The sequence below is a fragment of the Pelodiscus sinensis genome, chromosome 4 (genome assembly GCF_049634645.1).
Source record: "Pelodiscus sinensis isolate JC-2024 chromosome 4, ASM4963464v1, whole genome shotgun sequence".
Lineage (NCBI taxonomy): Eukaryota > Metazoa > Chordata > Testudines > Trionychidae > Pelodiscus > Pelodiscus sinensis.
In genome coordinates this window covers 123,982,509-124,003,708 of record NC_134714.1, presented here as the reverse complement: position 1 = coordinate 124,003,708, position 21,200 = coordinate 123,982,509, and the positions used below count along the sequence as shown (strand labels likewise).

The following is a 21,200-nucleotide window of genomic DNA, read 5'->3' as shown; positions in this document are numbered from 1 at the left end:
ACAACACACATTGTAGCCAGACAGACTGCCCCCCCCCCCCTCACATCTCATCCATCTTATTTGCCTCTCTGAAGCATACAGGGCAGAGAAGGAGCAGTAAAATCAGCATAGTCTATGCTGGCTCATCTGATCCTGAGAAGCTGAAAACATAGATATGAGGAGAGAGCGATTAAGGCAATAAGCTGGCCTCGAGGCTGCGAGAACTGCCCCGGCTGGCACCCATGTTGATTCGAACACACACACAGTCCCTGGGAGAGGAATTTGCCACTGAGAAAAGAATCCCCAGTAATTCCAATTTAGTTATCTCTCTTACAAGTGTAAATTAAGTTCACAACTCCCTTGTAAGAACTGGTCTCACAAAAGACAGACCAGCCCCATTTGGCATGACAGACAAGAAAGAGAAATATGTGACCCCATGAGTATAAAGGTGGTACAGCAAGCTCATCATCTAATAAACCATCTTGTTAGTCTTTAAAGTGCTACATTGTCCTGCATTTTGCTTCAACTACCCCAGACTAACACGGCTACATTTCTATCACTATTCTCTTTTGAGTGTCATTCTACCCTCTACCTGCTGGTCGGGTTAGGTGTTTGACCTCCTGAGGTTCTATGGGGACGCCCACCTCGTATTTTCGTCTTTCCTAGGAATTGAGGGACTGGCCCTGGCCTGACATGCTGGAGTCGAGAGGCACAGAAGGGGGTAAAAATTGTACCTGGATGTGGTCCTCTGTCTTAAGTGTACACATAGAAAGAGTAAGCTGTTACTTGGTTCCATTATTTCTATTTTTCTATCTTTATCTTCTTTGTAACCATTTTTAAGATCTATATTTTGCTAGTAGTTAAGAAATAGAACAATAGCCATTGCAACCATATGATTTATAAGCTTCCTCAAATAAACCTGTAACTGTTTAAGTTTTAACCTGACTCTTTCAGTTGCTGTAACAGAACCAGGCACAATTTAAAAGAACTTCAGCCGGTCATAAAGGGACAGATATAGGGAGAGCTTGGGCGTTTGGATTTGTGTCACACCCAGGTGGCAAAATCCATTGGGGCGCTTCTCAGCCACCCCGAGGCTGCCCGCTGCGAAGGAATTATGAATTCTAGCAGCTGAAACCTGAAGTGTAATAAGCTCTCTCTGTACACTTATTGGGGCGCCCTTCAACCTCTTCCAGGTTGCCCACTGCAAGGGACCCCGGTCTCAGCAGTTAAAGTCTCGGGTGTATAGTACACACACAGTATAGGAAGAGCTTGGGCGTTTGGATTTGTGTCACACGCAGGTGGCAAAATCTGTTGGGGCGCTTCTCAGCCTCCCCGAGGCTGCCCGCTGCGAAGGAATTATGAATTCTAGCAGCTGAAATCTGAAGTGTAATAAGCTCTTCCTGTATACTTATTGGGGTGCCCTTCAACCTCTTCCAGGTTGCCCACTGCAAGGGACCCCGGTCTCAGCAGTTGAAGTCTCGGGTGTATAGTACACACACACACACACACACACACACACACACACACACACACACACTCACTGCCCTGACAGTCAGCTGACAGGCTTTCAAGCCAGCTCCCTGTATGTATCTGCTCCCACGGACTCGCCTGCCCCCCATTGCTGCCTCTTACAGAGGCAGGTGGCTCCTCTAAGCACCAGCTCCCCAGTGCCACCTGCCTCTCTCCCACGCTACTTTCCCTATCAGAGGCAGCAGCTTTGGGTGGGGGGGATAGAGAGAAGCTGCTGTGAAGCAGCCTGTGTCCATGGGGGGGGGTCCAAACTTCCCGTGGACAGAGGCTGTTCCACAGTAGCAGCCTCTGTCCATGGAGAGCTCCGACTCCCTGTGGACAGGGGCTGCTGCCACCCCACACTGATGCCACTGTATCAGAGCCCTCAGCATGGATTGGCAGGCAGCCGGTCTGTGTGGGAAGCTAGTTTTTAAACAGGCTCCCCTCGCAGACCAGATCCGCCTGCTACCCTGCGCTACTGCCTCTGATATAGAGGCAGCAGTTCAGGGTGGCAAGGAGGCTTCCCAGGAGTGGACCCAGGAGTGCACTGGATGTTGGCCCCACCCCCGGGGGCTATCGAATAGTCACGGAACCACTAAGGGTATGTCTACACTACCCTCCTAATTCAAACTAGGACGGTAATGTAGGCATACCGCACTTGCAAATGAAGCCCGGGGTTTGAATTTCCCGGGCTTCATTTGCATGAAGCTGGCCGGCGCCATTTTTAAATGCCGGCAGTTTGAACCCCGTGCTGCGCGGCTACACGCGGCACGGGGTTCGAACTGCCGGCATTTAAAAATGGCGCCGGCCAGCTTCATGCAAATGAAGCCCGGGAAATTCAAATCCTGGGCTTCATTTGCAAGTGCGGTATGCCTACATTACCCTCCTAGTTAGAATTAGGAGGGTAGTGTAGACATACCCTAAGATTTCATGTGGTTACACAACTATTCACGCGGTATCCAACGTCCCTACTGCTAAAGTGTATTTCCCAGGCAAGAGCTGCTGGCCACAAACAGGCTCCACAGAGGTAGCTGGGAACAGGGTTTGGCTCAAGCATATATAGATAGACATAGCAGTAGCCAAGGTTTAACTCCAACATAGGCCGGGAGGCCTCATCCCCAGGCCCATAGTGAAATCTCAGTTTCCAGCCTGGCTTGGAGGGGTATTAACGGAAACAGCAGAGAGTTTTTCCATTTTTGCCACCAAACCAAGTGAGCCTGCCAGCTGTGGGAGTCCACGAACAAGCATCGGATTTGTCCAGCTTTTTCCCGTTCAGATCACTAGGCAGAGGTGCGTCTAGACTGAATTGGCGCAAGAGCACTGACGTTCTACTGTAAGAATTCCGTGCTTCTTGCGCAAATACTTCGACGCTGCCGCTCAGGGATACGCCCTCTTGCACAAGAGGGCCAATGTAGACAGGTACCTTAATTTTTTGTGCAAGAAAGCCCGATAGCTAAAATGGCCATCGGAGCTTTCTTGCGCAAAAGCGCGTCTATGCCGGGCACGGATGCTTCTGCACAAAAGCACTTTTTGCGCAAAAGCATCCGTGCCAATCTAGATGCTCTTTTGCGGAAATACTTTTAACGGAAAAACTTTTCCTTAAAAAGTATTTCCACAAAATCATGCCAGTCTAGACAAAGCCAAGGTATTTTTAATGACTGTTTAATTTCCCGCATTTTCTGCAGGGTATTGTTTGTGTATCTGTCAAACAGGCTTACTTCTTAGCTAATTAACTGTCTGGCCTCTAGTTCCATAGGGAAGATCAGAGAGGGAGTGTGAGAAAATAAATGCAACCCAACCCTCTATCATTTTATTTGCTATTGTCCTGTACCATGAACATTTTTTGACCCGCTGTCCTATTTCTTTGGTCGGTTTAAATGATGGAGCTAACACAGTTTGATGGGCACCCCCCTGCTCACCTCCCAAAGAACATATTTAATCTTAGGAGCAGCTGCTGCAGAATGAGAGTTTTTAAAGGCTTCACTGCTGCCCTGGTGACAAGCAAAATAGCTTGTGGCAGCAATGAAATGTGTTGTGATCATTCTCCAGCCTGGCGGTTGCAAAGCCCAGCATTCCTATCTGTTTCCTTATGCTATAGCGCCACCATCTGCTAGTTTAAAGTGAATTTTCCCCTCACCTTCTCACTAGGGATGTTAAATATCAGTTAACTGAATAGTTGTTTAACCTCATGAATTCTTATCGGTTACTTGACTGTTCTATAGGCCCCGGGGGTGGGGCTGGAAGCTGTGCACTCTGAATTCCACTCCTGAGAAGCTCCCTGCCACTCCTTGCTGCTGCCTCTGATACAGAGGCAGCAGGGTAGGGTGCCAAGTAAGAGCTGGTCCATGAGAGGAACCAGTTTAAAAACCAGCTCCCCTCGTGGACCGGCTGACACAGAGGCAGCAGTGCGGGTGGCAGCAGCCCCTGTCCAGAGAGTCGACTGAGCTCCCAGACCCAGCATAAGCTGGAATTGAGGCAGGCTGCCTGCCCGCCTGGCTCCTAATAAACTTTAAATGCAAAGCTGCAGTGGAGATAGTTTCAAGACCCTGCACAAGCTGAGACTGTTGTTGTTTTTAAAGTTTCAGACTAACATGGCTACCCCCTGAGACTTCTCCCCACTGTTGGAGATGAGCCAAATCTACTCTAATTGAATTAACATTGATGTCACACTCTCATCTAGCTCTTTTTTGAACCCTGTTAAAGTCCTAGTCTTCACAACATCATCTGGCAAGGAGTTCCATAGGTTAACTGTACACTGTGTAAAGAAAAATTTCCTTTGGTTTGTTTTAAACGTGCTACCTACTGATTTCATTTGGTGACCCCTAGTTCTTATATTATGGAAACAGGTAAATAACTTTTCCTTATTTACTTTTTCCACACCAGTCATGATTTCATAGACTTCTATCATATCCCCTGTTAATCTCCTCTTTTCTAAGGTGAAAAGTCCAAGTCTTTTTAATCTCTTTTCATATGAGACCCATTCCAAACCCCTAATCATTTCTGTTGCCCTTTTCTGAACCTTTTCCATTGCCAATATATCTCTTTTGAGATGAGGCGACCACATCTGTAGGCAGTATTCAAGATGTGGGCGTACCATGGTTTTATATAGGGGCAATAAAATATTCTTGAATTTATTCTCCATCCCTTTTGTAATGATTCCTAATGTTCTGTTTGCTTTTTTTTGACTGCCGCTGCACGAGTGGATGTTTTCAGAGAACTATCCACAATGATACCAAGATCTCTCTCTTGAGTAGTTGTTGCTAAATTAGTCCCCATTATTTTATTTATATTGTTGCATGTATCAGGAGACTGGAAAGAATCACACCTGGAGGACAAGCTGCCAGCTGGCTTGTCTTATGAACAGGAGGTCACAGCGCACAATGTTCTGAAGTGATGAGATTTAGCTAAACCAGCGGTAAGCAACCTGCAGCCCACGAGCCACATGCAGAACATCAGAGTTCTTGTGTGACCCATGCTCAGGGTTGCCAGATCCCGTTGCTTCCGTCTGTGTAGGTTTTTTCCCTACCCCTATTACCAAAGTGACACACACATAAAGCAAGGCACGTGAAGCGAGGTGCGTGCGGATTGCACACGACATTCACTGTGAGAGCCAGGTGCTCCCTCTGCATCCCCTCAAAGCGCTGCCATGGTTCCATCCACACACCCCTCAAAATCTAGTTACACAACCACAGTTAGCAAAACTACCCTCTCCAGGGAGACCGTCTTGGTTAGAATAATCCTGCGGCCCACTGAGATGAAGGAGGGCTGCTTATGAGGCCTGCTCACTAGCCTAGGTTGCCCATCACTGTCGACACTACAGAGTTGTTTTGGAAAAAACTTCACTTACGTCCACACTGCAATTGCGTTCTTCCGAAAGAAAATTGAAAGAACAGACGGGTTTTTACAGCATTGGTAATCCTCTTTCTACAAGGAAATCCTCTTTCTCTTTCGGAAAAAGGTGTGTGTGGACAGGGAAGAGGGAGTTCATTCACAAGAAGAGGAAAGAGTAAAAAGCACAGGTGCCCTGGTGGCTACTCCGTCCATAGTAATCACAGCTTACATGCGAGAGAGCATCCATTCAGTGTGGATGCTATCTTTTGAGAAAGCACATCGCTTTTTCGATGCACGATGGCAGTGTGGACGCTCTCTTTCGGAAGCAGTTTTTTTGGAAGATCTCTTGCAGAAAAGCTTCTTCTGAAAGAAGCCTGCAGTCTAGACATAGCTTGAGTTGCATTCTATGAGACAAGAGGGTGCTGCATTAGATAAGTTTAGACTCAGGGGCTATGTCTACACTACGGCACTAATTCGAACTAACTTAATTCGAATTAGTTAATTCGAACTAAGCTAATTCGAATTAGTGCATCTAGACCTAAAAACTAGTTCGAATTAGCATTTTGCTAATTCGAACTAGCATGTCCACACTGAGTGGACCCTGAACCGGGGTTAAGGATGGCCGGAAGCAGTGCCAGCAGGACATCAGATTAGAACTTAGAGCGTGGAGCTGCTGTCTCAGGCTAGCCGAGGGCTGTGCTTAAAGGGTCCCGACCCCCACCCCAGACAGACAGTTCTCAGGGGTTCCCCGCTTGCAAAGCAGTCCTGGCTTGGAGTGCCCTGAGTGCCCACACTCGGCACATCACAGCACTCGGCCATCAGCCCTGCTGCACTTGCCGCAGGCTGCCATCCGGGGGGAGGGTCAATTGGGGGGCTACAGGAGAGCTTCCACCCCAAGAAGCCCGCAGAGCCACCCCAGTCCTCCCCATTGGGGGCTTGTACCCCATTCCTCCCTCAGGGTATGTCTACACTACCCTCCTAGTTCGAACTAGGAGGGTAATGTAGGCATACCGCACTTGCAAATGAAGCCCGGGATTTGAATTTCCCGGGCTTCATTTGCATGAAGCCGGCCGGCACCATTTTTAAATCCTCGCTGGTTCGAACCCCGTGCAGCGCGGCTACACGGGGCTCGAACTAGGTAGTTCGGACTAGGCTTCCTATTCCGAACTACCGGTACACGAGGTGGAACGAGGTGTACCGGTAGTTCGGAATAGGAAGCCTAGTCCGAACTACCTAGTTCGAGCCCCGTGTAGCCGCGCTGCACGGGGTTCGAACCAGCGGGGATTTAAAAATGGCGGCTCCCCGCTTATGCAAATGAAGCCCGGGAAATTCAAATCCCGGGCTTCATTTGCAAGTGCGGTATGCCTACATTACCCTCTAGTTCGAACTAGCGGGGTAGTGTAGACATACCCTCTCTCCCTTCCACTTACCCCTCCCTAGCCCCCCCTTCCTGATGTACAAAATAAAGGACACGTGTCTTCAAAAATAGAAACTCTCTTTATTGAACAAAACTTGGGGAGACTGGGAAAAGGAGGTGGGAGAGGGGAAGAGAGAAGGTGGGAGAGGGGAGGGCAACTAAAATGATCAGGGGTTGGGAACAGGTCCCATATAAAGAGAGGCTAAAGAGACTGGGACTTTTCAGCTTAGAAAAGAGGAGACTGAGGGGGGATATGATAGAGGTCTATAAAAGCATGAGTGGTGTGGAGAGGGTGCATAAAGAAAAGTTCTTCATTAGTTCCCATAATAGAAGGACTAGAGGACACCAAATGAAATGAATGGGTAGCAGACTTCAAACTAATAACAGAAAGTTCTTCTTCACAAAGCAAATAGTCAACCTGTGGAACTCCTTGCTGCAGGAGGCTGTGAAGGCTAGAACTAGAACAGAGTTTAAAGAGAAGTTAGATAAATTCATGGAGGTTGGGTCCATGGAGTCGGGGTAGAAATGGTGTCCCTGGCCTCTGTTTGTGGAAGGCTGGAGACGGATGGCATGAGACAAATGGCTTGGTCATTGTTTCGGTCCATCCCCTCCAGGGTCCCTAGTGTTGGCCACTGTCAGCAGACAGGTTACTGGGCTAGATGGACCTTTGGTCTGACCCAATACAGCCATTCTAAGCTCAGGGTTCAGGGTCGGGGGTCTCACTGGACCACCCTGATTTTCATGCAAACCTGCTCCTGGGTGGCCAGGCTGGCAGCTATTCTGCCCTAGATGGCCACTTTCCTGTGCCTAGTGCGGAGGTCGTGGATGAGGTCCACGATGTCTGCACTAGACCAGGTGGGTGTCCACCTCTTGCGGACCTGGGCAGGCTCCCGGGAGCCGCCATCCTGGTCCCGGGAAGAGGCGGAGGGCTGGGTGGCAGCAGGTGGCTGGTTCGTGCCGTGCCAGGTGCAGGGTCTGCTGGCTGGGTGCTGGTAGGCTTTCACCTGGCACGGGCACCGTAGCTAGACTGTGCCCCTTTAAGGGCTCCGGGGCCGGGAGGGGGGCAGACGAGTTTCCCTGGTGGTGCCCAGAGTGGCCACCAGGGAAAGCTGGGGAGGGCTAGCCTCCCACTAGTTCGAATTAAGTGGCTACACAGCCCTTAATTCGAACTGCTTAATGCGAACTAGGTGTTAGTCCTCGTGGAATGAGGTTTAACTAGTTTGAATTAAGCGCTCCGCTAGTTCGAATTAAGTTCGAACTAGCGGTTTGTATGTGTAGTGCCTATCAAAGTTAATTCGAACTAACGTCTGTTAGTTCGAATTACTTTGTACTGTAGACATACCCTCGGAGGTGCATTACGATTTTTCGATGTAACCAGTTGTTCCTGGTACTTCAGCCAACTTGCTATGACTCACATCCCTGTGCTTGGTTCACAAAACATATGTGTGTTTTCACACTATGCACATCTCAGTGCTGTGTGTTCAGCAGAGCTGTGTTCTTGGGTGTCGTTGGGAAGCACTGGGCCTTTGGGAACTGTGGATCTGTGCCCTATGAATGGGGAAAGGGAAGGGATGGACACTTCAAGGGAAGCTTTGACAGGATTGAGGGTTGGGCATATTGATCTCTAACCGTCAGAAGGACAGTGGGAGGCGAGGGCTTGTGTTGCTCAGGGCTGGAAGAGTCAGGGTGCTGATCCCTGATAGGCAAAGACAAGGTGGGAGTGTGGTGTCCCACAACACTGGTACCCTCAGCGTGCGTCTACACAGCACCCTTACCTTGAAATAAGCTACACAATTTGCACTACACAAATTGCCTAGCTTATTTTGAGCAAGTTTTGAAATAAAGCGCTATTCTAACAAGTCCCTTAACTCCCGGGGAACAAAATATATTTTGAAATAATGGGCATGTTTAAGGACATGAAATTGCTATTTTGGGATACTTCTGGAATCCCCAAATAGCCCTACTGTCTAGACATAGCCTTAGGGAGCATCCCAGAGTCGTTTCTGTGCAGCAGGAGACATATACACAAGCAGGCCAGTGGGCCCTATATACACAGGCAGGCCAGTGGGCCCTATATACACAGGCAGGCCAGTGGGCCCCTGTTCCAAAGTTAGCAGCCTCATCTTGCAGCAAAATAAAGACCCTTTCTCCCTCAGTTGCTCCATATAGCTCTGCGTGTCCAATGTGCTTTAATGGTGGCAGAAATTCTAAAAGTTCATAGCTTTGGAGGGTTATTACACATATGGCATGTTCTAGGGACTTTTATTAAGGCCAGCATTAGCTTTTATAGAGAACGAGTTTACACAACGTTAATGGGTGAAACTCTCCGCTGTGCAGAAAGGGTTCAAGTGGGACTTGTGTGGTGTATGAGCCATAGGCCGAGTCTTCATTCAGGGTGAACAAAAGTGCTTTCGGTTCATCATTTACCAGATGCGGCCTGGGATAACAGGGATCCAAATGGATGAAAGCCCTGTGTCTCTTCCCCGTTGCTCCTCTCACTGTCCCACAACCAAGTGGAATAGGATGGCGTGCTCAAGGTAACCGCCACAATGAAACTGAGCACAAGGCCCGGGACTGACTACTCTGGTGCTCAGAGTAAAGACGTAAGTATACCCCACAGTGGGATGGAAAATCAGCTGCTCCTTTAGGCTGCTTCCACTGGATTAAATTCTCACACAGAACTGAGACATGGTGGCTGGCGAGGCTGTGCAGCGCCAACAGCCACAGTAAAACGTGAGGATTCGGAAGGCACTTCAGTTCTTAGGTTTCGATTTTTCAACATTTGTCGGGGTGCTTGCAGCCCAAACACAGCTGCCTTGTGCCAGAATCTGAGCATGAAACAGATGGGATATTGACTAAGCAAAAGTGAGACTGACTAGCCTGTGTTCACTGCTCAGGCTGAGTGATGCACCAACAAAAGGAGGGGGAAAAAAGGGGGGGGGACTAACAGCAACAGTGACACAAAAAGAACATTTGATTTCAGACTTTTTATTTATTTATTTATTTATTTTAATTTTGCAGCCTGGAGAAGATGTAGCCACTGCCATGAAAAATTCACCCATATTCTCCATCTCTAAGGGCCAGATGGGCATATTCTGCATGATCAAGTTTTTGCTGCTGATGGATACTGGTAATGATAGACATCAGTCCATCCTCTTTTCAACTTCTGACTCTTTACAGGTGCCCGCATCTGTGAGAAGGTTCCCAGTTTTGGAATCACAGACGTAGTCCTCTTGGTCTATCCTTGGGTCATGCGACTGACACTTGCCTTCTTGCTCTCTGGGTCTCCCACCACCTGGTCCTGCTGGGCCAGATCCTCTGGTCTCCTCCAGACAAGGCACAGAGTTGAGGTTACTGCCCCCTGCAGAGTAATGCAGGAACTGAACCCCTTTAGGTCTGGAAGGGTTCAGCTCTAAGTGCTCAACACACAGCAAACCAATCTACAAATGGGACCAAAACCCCCAAATAAATCCATCTTACTCTGTGTAAAAATTTTATACAAAGAAAGTTTCAAGGTTAGACCCCTTTATCAATGAAAGAGAGAAATGACAGTGCTCCCCTACCCCCACAGGTAACAATTATTTACACCAAGCTTGATTAATAAAAGATTTATTTAAGTACAAAAAGTAGGATTTAAGTGGTTACAAGTGAAAACAGTTTGAGCAAAGTAAGTTACTAAATTAAAATGAATAGAAAATGCATAACTGATTCTAGTCCAGTAAGAAACCTGTTACATGCAAATTCTTACTCTAAACAGCTGTTCTGATCTTGGGTGAAATGCTTCAAATCAGAGTTGATCCTTTACTGTGACTTGGGTCTACAGTTTTTTCAAAGTTCTTTTATATTCTCGGAGGCTATGTCTAGACTGAAGGCTTTTTGCGCAAGAAGCTTGTTGTGGAAGAGATCTTCCGCAAAAACTTCTTGTACAAAAGCACATCAACACCGCAAAAGCACATAGCAAAGCATGGACACTCTTGTGCAAGAAAGTTCTGATGGCCATTCACAGAATAGCCATCAGAGCACCTGTTCTTTTTCAGATAGGCTCTTTTTGCGCAAGAAACCCCTGTTGAGCATCCACACACACCTTTTTGTGCAAGAACTCTTGCGCACAAAGGAGTTATTCCTCGTAGAAAGAGGTCTACCTACACCACAAAAACTCCTCTGTTCTGCCATTCTGCTGTAAATTTTCTTGCACAAAAATGTGCTTGAGGTGTGGATGCTCCGTGGGTTTTTGTGCAAAAACAGCTGTTGTTGCGCAAAAACCCTGTAGTGTAGACATAGCCTAAGTGTGTGCCAGGCAATTTCAAAATCCAGCTGACACCAAAGGCTGAGTGCTTCCTCTTGCTTAAATAGACTTTCCCCCAGGGTAGGAATCATTTATTTTACACCTTCCACTCCCATGGAAAAATACCAGGGTCAAAATGGGTACCAGTACCAAGTGGGATGGCCACATGCCTTTCTAGGACTAACCACCTTTTGGACATATAGGGTAAACAAAGCTTATTTATAGGTCATTGAGTTGATCACCAAGCCATTTGGTTTCTGGGGCACCAGTAATGGCTGCTCATTAGCACATTTAGAACTATAAACAGATCCACACTTCATATTTCTAACTTCACTTACAGGAATGATACCTGCACAAAAATAGGATATGCAGATCCAGCAGACTGTAACATTAAACTTGAAATATTTTGTCTAAAGCATCTTTGAGTGATGCATATTCATATCCATAAGCCAATTCTCATAAGGCAAGGGGGGTATCACAGGATAGATACCTACATTGGTCTTGAAACAATGAAGAGAGCCTTGGGAACCTATAACTTGCTCCTCAAATACAGCACTAGCACTATTCAGATTTATCCTGTCCTGTACCCTGAACCACATGATGGAAAGGAACATTTACAAATATGGACTATTATGCAAACGTGCCAACAGGTGGTGCCAACATTCAGCAGCTGAGTGAAGGATGCTGTGAGGCTAAATTTTAAGTGAAGGAAGGTCACCTGTGTCCTTTTCAAAACTGTTCTCCCCAAAATCCCTATTGACTAAGGACGGGGTGGAATTGCCAGTTCCTCTCTCTGGGGTCAGCCTTAGACCATGGACACTTGGAAGGAGCCTATCCCAACCCTCTGCAGCAGCAGTCACAGGGACAAGCAAGCAGCCTGAGATCAAAGACATGCTGCTCCCAGAAGCCCCGTTCACTGCTCCCCTCTAGGCCTAATGCTGACCAAATAACCCAGTTCTAGTGCTGCCCACTCCAGGACAGCCTAAGGACCATGGACAGGGCAGTATATCACAGGGAGGGGGCAGTATATAAAAGGGAGGCCAGATACAGCACTAACAAATTCTGTTCTCTGTTATTTGCATTCCATCTGTGATTGCTTGTGCATGCTAAGAACATAAGAATGGCCAGACTGGGTCAGACCAGTGGTCCATCTAGCCCAGTAGCCTGTCTGCTGACAATGGGCAGTGCCAGGCACTTCAGCAGGAATTAAAAGAACAGGGCAATCACTGAGCGATCCATCCCCTGCCTGTCATAGGTTGTTATTGGGGATGGCATTGCCCTGCAGACTGTGAGCTTTGGATCTAAGGCTTTGTCTACCCTGGCAACTGAGCAATAAAGCTTTTGTGATTGCTCAACCCCCTTCTTCCCCAAAGTACTAGGGGGAAGAAATAATCGTGGCTTCATTTAAATTTAAATGGCTGCCTCGCTTTGCCGATCAGCTGTTTGTTGGCAGATCGGGGCAGTCTGGACGCTCCCCTGCCGACATGAAAGCCCTTTATCGACCTCCCTGGTAAACCTCATCCTACGAGGCATAACGGGGAGGTCGATAAAGGGCTTTCAGGTCAGCGCAGGAGCATCCAGACTAGCGTGCTGAGCTGACAAACAGCTGATCAGTTGTTTGTCGGCTCAGCGCGGCAGCCATTTAAATTTAAATGAAGCCGTGATTATTTAAATCACGGCTTCATTTCCCTTTGCTGATCAGCCTAATCTACATGGCTCCATTGATGGAGCCGTGTAGTTTAGACACACCCCAGGAGTGCTCTCCCACACCCAATGAAGAAATGTGGCTTGTAGAAGGTGGACATGTTTGTCCACAAAAGCGTGGACACACAGTGTTGATGTTGCCAGACTGGGGCTTCCAGTTCGCATCCCTGCGGCTGGGACCCAGAATTTTCTTGATAAACAGGGTGAGTCATGGGTGATTAAGATAAGAAAGGGCTGTCTTTAGTATGTTTCCTAGGGTGTGTCTAGACCACAGGGTTTTGTCGACAAAAATGGGCTTTTGTTGACAAAACTATACCTGTGTCTACACTACCACCGAGTTCTGTTGACACAACGTCGACAGAACTCCGCAGTTTCGTCAACTGTGGTAAACCTCATTCTACAAGGAATAACGCCTTTTGTCAACAAAGTTCTGTCGACAGAAGGTGTTATTGCATCTACAGTATCCTTTGCATCTACACTCAGTAACTGGAAAGTAACTGGATGTAGTCTAGACACTCTTTGTCAACAGAAGTTTTGTTGACAGTATCTATCGACAAAGCCTCTGTCGACAAAAACCTGTAGTCTAGACATACCCCTAAAGTCAAATGATCTGTTCCAAACATGATGAATTGCTCACACTGCTTCCCACAGCATCCCTTGGCTGGAAATGGCAAACCGCAGCCAATGGGAGCGGTGAGGCTCCATGCCTATGGACCAGGGTTTCCCAACCAATGGGTTGGGACCCAAATATGGGTCGCCATTACATTTCAAAAGGGTCACCAAGTGTCTCCCCAAGTGGCTCTGTCCCCTCTCCTCCCCCTGTTTGTGAATTGCCTTGGGTCAACAAGTCTTCCTGAATTGTCAAAATGGGTCCCCATCTGGAAAAGATTGGGAACCCCTGCTAAGTATGGACACTTGGCTAAACAAAGCATTTCACAGCCTGCCAGAGGCTTACCCAGGCAGGCCCCAGACCCAACTTTGAAAACCGTGGCCTCATTGATAGAAAGTAACTGGAGATATTTTTTTACAATTGTTTCAACTGTTGTAGTCAAGAAGTAGCAACAAAGTTGCTAATAGAGCTCAGAAGTAACTGTTTGTTTAGACAAAAGAAATGCAGTAGACCTAATCTACCTGGATGTCAGCTTTTTTGAGCTGGAGTGACCTGAACTGCATGTCTAAATTCCCCTCACTGCACGTTTAGCAAATGTGTGTCATATTTTGTTTCACCTGTTTGGATTAACTTGTAGCCTGTGCTCCTACAAAGTGACTCAGTCAGAGGGTACGTCTTGACTACACTTCTCTGTCGACAGAGAGATGTAGATTAGGCATGACGAAATTGCTAATGAAGCAGGGATTTAAATATTCCACGCTTCATTAGCATAAACGTGGCCAGGGCTCGACAAATTCTGGAAAACCCTACTTGCCAGACAAAAAAGGGACTCGCCACCCTCCCCCCAAAAAGTGTTTTTTTAATAGCATAAATTCCTAATAAGAATAAGAACAGTAATTACTAATAAGTTATTAATAAATATCACCCAAGTTATTAATAAATATCTTATAAACCTCTACCTTTCCCCTCTGCTGCCATGTCTCATCCCCTTGTTCCATCAGTTCCCCTGGTGCCTGCTGCCTCCCCACCCCTTATCCTCCCCTGCTGTTCTGACTCCTGCCCTTCTCACTGCCCTCAGCCCTCCTGCAACCTGCCCCCCTCCACCAGCCCTTCTCTCCCCCCTGTGCCCACTCCTCCAGTAGCCCCACTCTGATCTGATCCTCATCCCCTCTCCTAACACCTCCCTCTACACACCTGCCCTTCCTCTCTCCTCTGGTGCTCGTCCCTCCCCTGCAGGTGTCTGCCCTTCTGCTTCACCCCCAGAATCCCCTGGCACCTGCACCCTCTTGGTTCCTCCCCCTTCCCTCACTGCCCCTGTCTCCTTTGCTCTCTCTTTCCCTGATGCCCACCCCCTCACCACCCTCTGCCCCCATTCCTCTCATGCCCCTGTGCCCTCATACATGACTTGCTCCATCCCCGCCTTCCTCATTCCCACCTCTTCTTTCTAGCCTTCTCCCAGCACCTCCCCCTCTAGCCCCCAGTGCCCTTACTCTCTCCTCTCCCATCATCACCCTGTCCCCCCTCCCACTGACACCTTCCCTCCTGCCCTTTACCTCATTGTCTGCACTTGGCCCCCTGGCATTTGTCTCTCCTGCACCCGTGTCCCTTGGTGCCTTCCTCTTTCTTCTTCTTCTTCTTCTCCTGACCTCCTCCCCTTCCCTCCCTTCCCCTCTCCTCCGCTCAGCACAAGCCCCTTCCCCATATTTTCCCCTCTCCTCCCCACAGTCCAGCCCAGCCCAGCCCAGCCCAGCCCTTTCCCCTCCCCCAGGGCCAGTTCTAGGTTTCTTGCTGCCCCAAGCAAAACATTTTTGGCCGCCCCTCCCCTCCCCTTTTTTGTTGTCTTTTACACATTTGCATTTTGTTTGTTTGTTTTCATTTTTGTCCCGGCATTTTATCCCTATAAATAGCAAATAGCATTTTCATTTGTTTTTTTCCATAAAGGCAAAGGCGCTCCCCCTTTCACTCGCTGCTGGGTCACAGCAGCCTTTTCCCTGCCCTGTCCAGCCCCTCCCTATGGACAAGCACCCCTCACTCCCGACCCACAGAGGAAACAGGGTGCAGGGACAGCACAGAGCCAGAGGGGTGCAGGGTGTGGGGTGCGGTGTAGGCATGGAGAATGGGATGCAGGGAATGGGAGGGACAGAGGGATCGGGGTCTAGGGGCAGTGCAGAGAATGGGCAGCACAGAGCTGGGGGGGCAGGGATCAGAGGGGAGCAGGGTGCAAGGGTGGCGCAGAGCAAGAGAGTCGCAGGGAAGAGGAAGAGCAGGGGATCCGGGGTACAGGGGAGGTGTGGGGAATGGGCAGCGCAAAGACAAAGTGGCGCAGGGTGGGTGCAGCAAGCAGGGTGGTTGGCCAGGAGCGGTCTCTCACCAGCAAGGGGGCTGGGGCCATGGCAGGACTGGAGCTGGCAGGGCAGGGCCTAGGTGCACTGCAGCCAGCTCCCAGGGCCACGCAGCCAGACTGCCACGGCCCTTTAAAATCAGCAGGGCCATGTCACGCCAGCGTCCTGGCATCTGCCGGCGTCCCGCTCTCTGGCTCATGCCCTGCCTCCTTGCGCCAGAGCTGCACATAGGCAGCCTGGTGTTGAGAATCAATGTGCTTCCCCCTTCCCTGTGGCGCTCCACTCCTCCGCCCGGCTGGCGGATCGGATGGGGCCACGCCGCCCATAGTGCAGGCTTTGGCCAGCCCGTCACAACCACCCACTGGGCCAGTCTGCCCCGCACTCGTCAGCTGATAAAATCTATTCACCACAGGCAAGCGGGCGAGTGCACTTGTCGAGCCCTGAACATGGCCACTGCTTTTTTTCGAAATGGATCTTTTTCGAAAAAAGGCAGTCTAGATGCAGATCTGTCAAAAAATAAACCCTTTTTTGAAAGATCCTGTAAACCTCATTTTTTGAGGAATAAAGGATCTTTCGAAAAAGGGTTTATTTTTCAAAAAATCCGCATCTACACTGCCTTTTCTTTATGAAAAAGCTCCGTTTCGAAAAAAGCGGCGGCCATGTTTATGCTAATGAAGTGCAGGATATTTAAATCCCTGCTTCATTAGTAATTTCAACGTGCCTAATCTACATCTCTCTGTCAACAGAGAGGTATAGTCTAGACACAGCCAGAGAGAGAGACCATGACAAAACTGACTTTCCTGGTGAGGTCTAAGGAGACCTGCTCCAGAGCTGAAATTCCCCTTGGAGGAACGTCTCACACCAAACATACAACACTTTCTGCAGCAGTGCCAGATGGTGGCTTCCAATAGTTCTACTACGCCATTAATTTAACTGGGGTTTCAGACCAGAGCTGCATTTGGCCTTTCAGTTTTTGCTCTCTTTCCCCCCTTCTTTGTCCGTGTTTTTTTTTTTTTGCTGCCTCTTTGGTTTGGTTCCTTTCTCTGCATCATCTGAGGAGTTGTGGATGGCTCTGTGCGATGCTGGGTTTGTCTGCCAATTGCCTCGCAGGTGCCTGTCTGGAGCTGACACAGGATCCCACAAACCAAGGCTCTGACTGCGAGCACCGAGCAGATGCTGTTGATTACAGGATGCCAAGGAGCCTGACACTGAACAGGCCCACTTCCCCCAAATTTGTAATAACAGTAATAACGACGACTGACACTTGTCTCACATCTTGCAGCCAAAGCCTGCAGCCCATGACAGCGTAATTACAGATGGGGTCCTCCAGAATTAGCTCACCCACCCAGAAATGTGCCTTCTGGGGGCTGGCAGGCAGCAGCCATTTGCTGGGCCCAACAGTGGAGGAGAATGCTGAAGCCAGGTGACACGTTACTATGGTGCTTATCGCTACCAACTTCAACAGGAGCTGTGGGCACTCAGGCCTGGATCTCTGAGGTAGCAAGGCCCCTAATGCCTATGGGTTACAATGCACTTTTGTGGCTCTGAGCCTCAGTATCTCTGAAAAACCAGGCCCAGCATGGCCTGAGCCTGACAGGTTGGCTTAAGCCACTAGCTCAGCGTCAACCTGGTAAGGTCTGGCTAGCACCATGCTCCTACCTCCCTGCCTTTGCTTTCACTGCGGGGATATTTTCCTCTTTGGAAGCACAGCTTTAACTGGGGAACTTGGCATCAGTCCCGCTCCAGCTCTCGCTGCTGACAGAACATCAGAGCATCTGGGACCACCCTCGGTAAACCTAGGGCAGGCTTTCTTTTGACAGAAAAAGCTAAGAATCCAAGCAGGCTCTCAACTCAGGCCAGTTCCTGATTTCCCACCCCAGCTCAATAGAGAGGCTGTTGGGAAAAGCCCCAAAGTCCCTAAAAAGACCCAACAGTTGTTGAGGGGTGAAGCTCAATTACTCGTTAGCTGGATCAGCTGAGGAGCTCCTGTGCAGGCTGGGGAGTTCTCTGCCCTTGAGTTCCACATGTATTAGCCACGCTTAATGCCAGGCAGAGGCCAGAAGAAGAGGTAGCACAGCTGTATGTAAAATCTAAGGCTTTGCTGAGGGCAGCTCATCCAAGTTCTGGGACTCTCCCATCTCCCCCTGGTACCAGAGACCCAGGTACCAGCCTCAGATTGAACAGCCACATGGCAACGGAACAACTGCAGCAGATCAGCTGGCATGGGCCAGCCACAGCTGTCTCACTGCAGTGTAGACACAGTCTCCCTGTCTTTATGCCCCTCCTCTGGTCAGTGGGCATGTGACAGTTACAAGTACAGAAACAGCTGTGAGGCACAGCACATGGGAAAGAGGACCAGAGAGTTAACACCTGGAGGAAAAGAGACCAAACCTAAAAGCCTCAAAACTGGGCTGCACTATTGCTTTTTATGTCGTTTCTGTAGCGTAAAAGAACTGGATCTCCCTGGTCGCACCTCCTTGGAGCTGCTGGCATAGGGGTGTTGTATCATGCAAGCAAGGTAGTAAAAAACTTCAACAGGTCTTTATTTACCAAAGGTGAAACCTCTTTGCAAAGCTGCTGCTGCTTCCCTCTGTAGCTCTCGCTCAGGCCTGGCCCATCTCCTCCTCCCTTCCCCCTCCTTCCTGTTTCCTGTGCTTCCAGATTCCCAACAGCCAGTGCTCCCAGTTCTAATAATTACAAGCAGCATCTAAAACACCACAAGGTGCAGGAGGGGCATGTTGAGAAAAGAAGTGCATGGGGCGGCTGACTAGACATAAATTGGAACCACCCCTGTGGTTGGAGTTTCCACTGAATCATGCCAGTCTCCAGCCGGCCCAGCATCCTGGAGGTGGAGATAGGACATCCAGCCATGACTGGCCCGTGTCCCTGGCCTGCACTTCCTGAAAGGCTGAGAAGTTGAAGTGATGTGGAGATGCTCTGGAAGGAGAGAAGTGTCTATGTTTTCTAGCTCAAATAGTCTAGCAGTTCACTGTAGAGAGGAAAGCACCCACGGACCAGCCCTGCCCAGCTCTGCATCCCTCCAGTGTGGTGATCTCCAGGCGCTGGTAAGTGCTCCCTTAGCTCCATTGCACCTGAGCAATGAGAGCCATGCTCCATACTTGTTAGCTGTCTTAAGCAGTGTCTGGCAGAGGCTGCCTCAGGTGTGTCTAGAAGCTCTGGGCAGGGAAGCCCAGGGTATGAGCAGGAGCAGCCCGAGGCCAGCTGTGGCAGGTGGCGCCCAAGGCAGAAGGCGCTCAAGGCGGCTGTCAATGGTCGTGACGTAATCATCAGGCGCCCGGGCGCCCTGTGACATCATCATCGGGCACCCGGGTCAGCAGCGCCCTAGGCGACCACCGAGTTTACCTAGGCTCACGGGCCACCCCGGGTATGAGAAGGAGAGATGGAGTCTGGGCAAGGTCCCAGCTAGGCCCATGTTGCTTTCTGAATGGGAGGCAGTGAAAAAGAAAAGCTATAGTTGGATCAGAAAATTCAGCCCTGAACTCACCTATGCTCTCCACTGCCTCTGATGTCCATGGTTGCAAAGGGCCCCTGGAGCGAGTTCGTGAACTTTTCCTCTAACCTCTTCTCAGGGCACCTTTGGCTCTCCTGCCTGCCTCAACCAGGAGCTGTGCTGAGTACCCCTACGGAGTGCTGGCTGTGACCACCTGCTAAAAAACAAAATGCTGAAAGGTCTAGAGAACATGAGCTATGAGGGAAGACTGAAGGGATTGGGCTTGTTTAATTTGTGAAAGAGAAGACTGAGAGGAGACATATTAGCTGTTTTCAAGTATCTGAAAGGGTGTTACAAGGGGGAGGGAGAAAAATTGTTCTCCTTGTCCTGTGAGAATAGGACAAGAAGCAATGGGCTTATATTGCAGCAAGGGAGGTTCAGGTTGGACATTAGGAAAAACTTCCTAACTGTCAGGGTGGTTAAACGCTGGAATAAATTGCCCAGGGAGGTTGTGATCTCTTTATCACTGGAGATATTTAAGAGCAGGTTGGATAGACTTCTATCAGGGATGATTTAAACAGTGCTTGGTCTTGCTGTGAGGGCACGGGACTGGACTTGATGATTTCTCAAGGTCCCTTCCAGTTCTAGTATTCTGTGGTTCTATGAAATGTTCCCGCAAAGGGGGTAATTTGAGGTTAACCCATGGCAAATCACTGCTATTTCCCAGCCCTCTCCCCACAAAAGCACTGACTCTTCAATTTTTAAATGCACAAAGATCAATAGCACACCGCTGCTTTACACTGTTTCTTTTTATCAGTCATTCGATTTTTTTTATAGGGCCCTATTTATGCTGCTTTAATTGCTGCTGTTGTGGTGGTTTTAACTGTGTGGTGCCTGTGCCGGGTGTGCACAAGCAGAGTTATTATTCATGATTAGTTTTGTCATCTTAGCTCTGCATGGCTGAGCACCCTTCCCCTGCTGTTCTGCAGCTCTCAGAATCCGTTCCCCTCTAGGGAGCAGCGTATGTCGGACAATCATGAACAGAGTGCAAAACGACTGACCCAAATCACTCTGTATGCAAGGCTGATTTTGCCCCCAAGATACCCTCTCTGATTGGTTTGCCACTTAAACATAGAGCTTCACAAGTCCTCATCTGGTTTTGACATGTGCTTTGATTGTACACTGAAACTCTGCCACCCTCACTCGGCTTCTGGATCTTGCAAGCTACAAAGAGCTGGTCTAGCTCAGCACTTGGATGGGCTGGTGAGCCAGTAGGTGGCGCTCTTACCCTTGCAGTGCTCCAGGGGCTGCCAGTCAGATGGAGTCCTGGCTGCACCTTGCCACGAAATAGCCCATGAAACCAGTTACAAAAACAGGGTCCCTGAGTCCTGGTCAAGTTCTGTCTCTTGGCACTTCCAATATCATTCCATTAAATCTGCCTGCAATTGCAACCAGGTGAAGGATTCTGCTTCACTCCCCACCTTACCCCATGGTGTGGCATTGCTCCTCCCAGCCCAAGGCTGCCTTTTGAAGGTGGGCGAGCAAAGCAATAGATGCAGTCTGTAGTCAGTGAAGCACCCAAGGACTCCAGCTCAGATGTGGGGGGAGGGGGGAGTGCAGTGTAGACATAATAAGCCATGCTCTCATTCCCCTGCCAGGATTACCTCCTCTTAACCCTCTGTGCTGTGCACCCTGCCATTAGCAGGCACCAGATTTCTTCCCTTGGGGCCAGCTTCTGTTTTCTTCTTGCAGCAGAGATGCCAGGCCCCCATTTGCACAATGGGCTGAGCAGCTCCGAGGTGGGCAGAGGGGGTCAGCAGAGTCCTCTCTGCGCACTTTCTGTGCAAGCGGCTGGTGCTGACTTGTGCCAGGGGGCTCTCTCAGAGCTGATAGCTAGCACCATCTGATGGCTGCCAACGGAGTGAGGATGGGCTCTGCAAAGGCATTTAGGGGTCAAGTTCCAATTTTAAGATACTCTGAGACCCACAACTCAGAGTTAAGGGGATGCTTAACTCACTTGGCACCTGAGATTTCAGGGCAAAAGCTCCCTAGACACCAGTCAGCGATTGAGG

General features: G+C 49.2%; 1 long non-coding RNA gene across 1 annotated transcript in view; it reads left to right on the top strand.

Annotated features, from left to right (window-relative positions):
- Positions 1-12,499, top strand: part of LOC112547205 (uncharacterized) — a 31,824-nt gene extending 19,325 nt beyond the window's left edge. Inside the window, exons 2-3 of the long non-coding RNA XR_003090961.2 lie at positions 9,167-9,339; positions 9,758-12,499. This is a non-coding gene — a long non-coding RNA (uncharacterized LOC112547205). The remainder of the gene's footprint in view (positions 1-9,166; positions 9,340-9,757) is intronic.
- The last annotated feature ends 8,701 nt before the right edge of the window (positions 12,500-21,200 follow it).